The 2,791-nt window shown below is 36.8% G+C and overlaps 1 pseudogene; it reads right to left on the bottom strand.

Moving 5' to 3' along the window:
• The window catches only part of LOC109074025, a 115,473-nt pseudogene extending 114,132 nt beyond the window's left edge, over positions 1–1,341 (bottom strand).
• Between the last annotated feature and the right edge of the window lie 1,450 nt (positions 1,342–2,791).

Below are 2,791 nucleotides of genomic sequence, written 5' to 3'. Positions count from 1 at the left end.
GGTCTCCGTTGACGGTGCAGTGGAACGTAGCCGATCTGTCGGCGTTCACCTCCACGCCTTTGATAGGAAGGAAGTGTCGTGTTCACGGGAGAAACACAGACGAGACGTTAATTCACACACTAAACACACTACCAATCAAACAGTACGAGTTTGCAGCTTGCATTTATTTTGATCAAAACTACAGCAAAAGCTTCTTGAACAAAACGCATATCAGCAAAATGTTTCTTGAGCAGCAAATCATCATATTAGAATGATTTCTGAAGATCATGTGACACTGAAGACTGGAGTAATGATGCTGAAAATACAGCTGCACATCACAGAAATACGGTAAAAAAATATTTACTATGTTTTTTTTTGCTGTACTTTGGATCAAGTACAAATATTTCATAATATTACTGCTTTTGCTGTGTTTCTGATCAAATGAATGCAGGCTTGGAGAGCAGAAGAGACTCTATAAAAAAACCTGCGTGTCCAAAAACATGCAATATAAACAGCAAACATGAACGAGATCTCACTAACATCTCAATGATTCTCAGCAATGAGATTAATAAAGAGAAACAGAGCACAAGAATCAGATGTGGTTCAGATGAGATCGCAACTTCGTCTCCAACTCTGCACAGATTGCCAAACAATCAAAAGTCAGAGATGTCAACAGGATCGCAAATATTTCTCATCAGACGATCTGAGCTGCTCTTCTCATTCATTTATAACTCTCTCCCTGGTTTTACTGTAAATCCTACAGCACACACACACACACCACACACTGATTCATTTATTAGTGTTCAATGTGATCTTAACCTCGATCTCTTCAACTGCGCCAAAGATGTTTTATTACTGACATCAATATCTCCCTCTCGACCTCGTGTTTTTCAGAACGAGTGTAACACAAAAATCATTATTGGTTTCTCATTTTAATCTGCGCTCAGCCCTAATAATATTCCCTACTAAAAAACTCTAACCTTAACTCTATTGATTGAACAGCGAGTACCAAAGCGCACTCATATCTGGGTCAATATGCATTTAAAACCAAACGCATCTGTGAGATGAAAGCTCATTTAAATCAGGTGTATGATGTTTAATATTTGACTCTGTCCCTCCTCGCGGGCCGCCGTGACCTTGAATGGATCCGCGGAAACACTGCTAATTCAATCAGTGCCTGGTCTCCATTCTTCCCCGGGCTCTGCAATATTTCAGCAGCGCATCTGAAGCGCAGCCACCTTTCCAATACTCCCAGCGCGCCATCTTCTGTCTCTGATCGCTAAAGAAGCGTTTCTTTCGCGCTGTGGATGAGAGCGAGACCGCCGCGCTGTCAGAGAGCAATGCTGTGCCATCTGCTCTCATCAAGGCTTCAACACAATCATCCTGTCACAATCCATCATTAACGCTGCAAACATGTTGATATTGACCTCTGATTAGCGAGTTCACTCTCTGAGACGCACTGCATGTGTTACCTAGCGTTCTGAATAATGCATGCATATATATTCTGTGATGCACATTATGTCGTAAATATTAGGCAGTGTGGATTTACACTAAGAGCAAGTAGCTGAACTTGTTGGCAGGGGACATTTTCAGTACAAATACTGTATGGTAAATGATTTTCCAGTACAAATATCTACATTTTTTAAGTCAAGAGAAACAAAATGAGAGAAGATATTGTCTTTTTTTTCTTTCTTTCTTTCTTTCTTTCTTTCTTTCTTTCTTTCTTTTTTTTTTTTAATAATGTAAGTTTTAGCTTAAAAAAAAAACATACTTATGCCAATGAGGTTATAGAAAAATAAATTAGTTTCTCCCTTTGATTTCACCCCATATGGTGTGTTTTTGACCTGGAGAGGAATTTTCGCTTTTCTTAAAAAGGCTTAGGTAAGGTGAGTTGCAAATAAAATAAAATAAATTAAAATACAAATAAAACTAAAATAAAAATAAAATAAATGAACGAATGAATTTATTTTTATTTTTATTTTATTTTTTTGGGGATTATTTTCCCCTCCTGTGTTACACTTGTGTTGTTCCGGATCAAAAATGGGCCAGCCTACAAAAAAATAACAAAAAAAAGAAATAAATAAATAAAATTCTTATGCTAAACTATTAACAAACATTGGGTTTCATTTTTTTGTCCACTTGGATTTTTGTTTCAATCCAGCATGGGTTTTGTGTGTTTCTGTTTGGAAACTGATTGATTCATAGGCCTCATTGAGCTTGGCTAATGCACTTCAGTTTTTGAAGTGAATATTGCTAAAATAACCACAAATAATGTTGTGCTAATTAAAAAGAAAAACAGTTCGAAATGATTGAATCCAAATATTGGGTGATTATATAGCATAATGATTTGAAAAGGTCCGGTTTTTAAAAGACCCAAATTAGGTGAAGGATTTTCAGCACAGTGCAAGGGTTAAATCTTTTTTGTTTTTACCTCATGGTGAGGTATTTTTTCCTGTTTTAAGCTTAAACTCACTCTAGTTTTGATACATTTTTGCAGAAAACAAGACTTAATATCTCATGCCAATATATTATTAGGGCCCGAGCACCGATGGTGTGAGGACCCTCTTGTATCTGCGACTTGGTTATTATTATTAGGGCCAGAGCACCGAGTGTTGTGAGGACCCTATTGTATCTGCTTTGTTTATTATTAGGGCCCGCCGATGGGACCCTCTTGGAATTGCTGTGTTCATTATTATTAGGGCTATTATTATGGGCTCAGCCTGGAGGGCGAGAGCCCTATTGTTTTCCTTAGGATTATTTTTATTATATTATATATTATTATATGATTATTATTATTATTATTATTAGTATT

This window comes from Cyprinus carpio, chromosome A2, assembly GCF_018340385.1.
Source record: "Cyprinus carpio isolate SPL01 chromosome A2, ASM1834038v1, whole genome shotgun sequence".
Lineage (NCBI taxonomy): Eukaryota > Metazoa > Chordata > Actinopteri > Cypriniformes > Cyprinidae > Cyprinus > Cyprinus carpio.
This window is presented reverse-complemented; position numbering and strand designations above follow the sequence as displayed.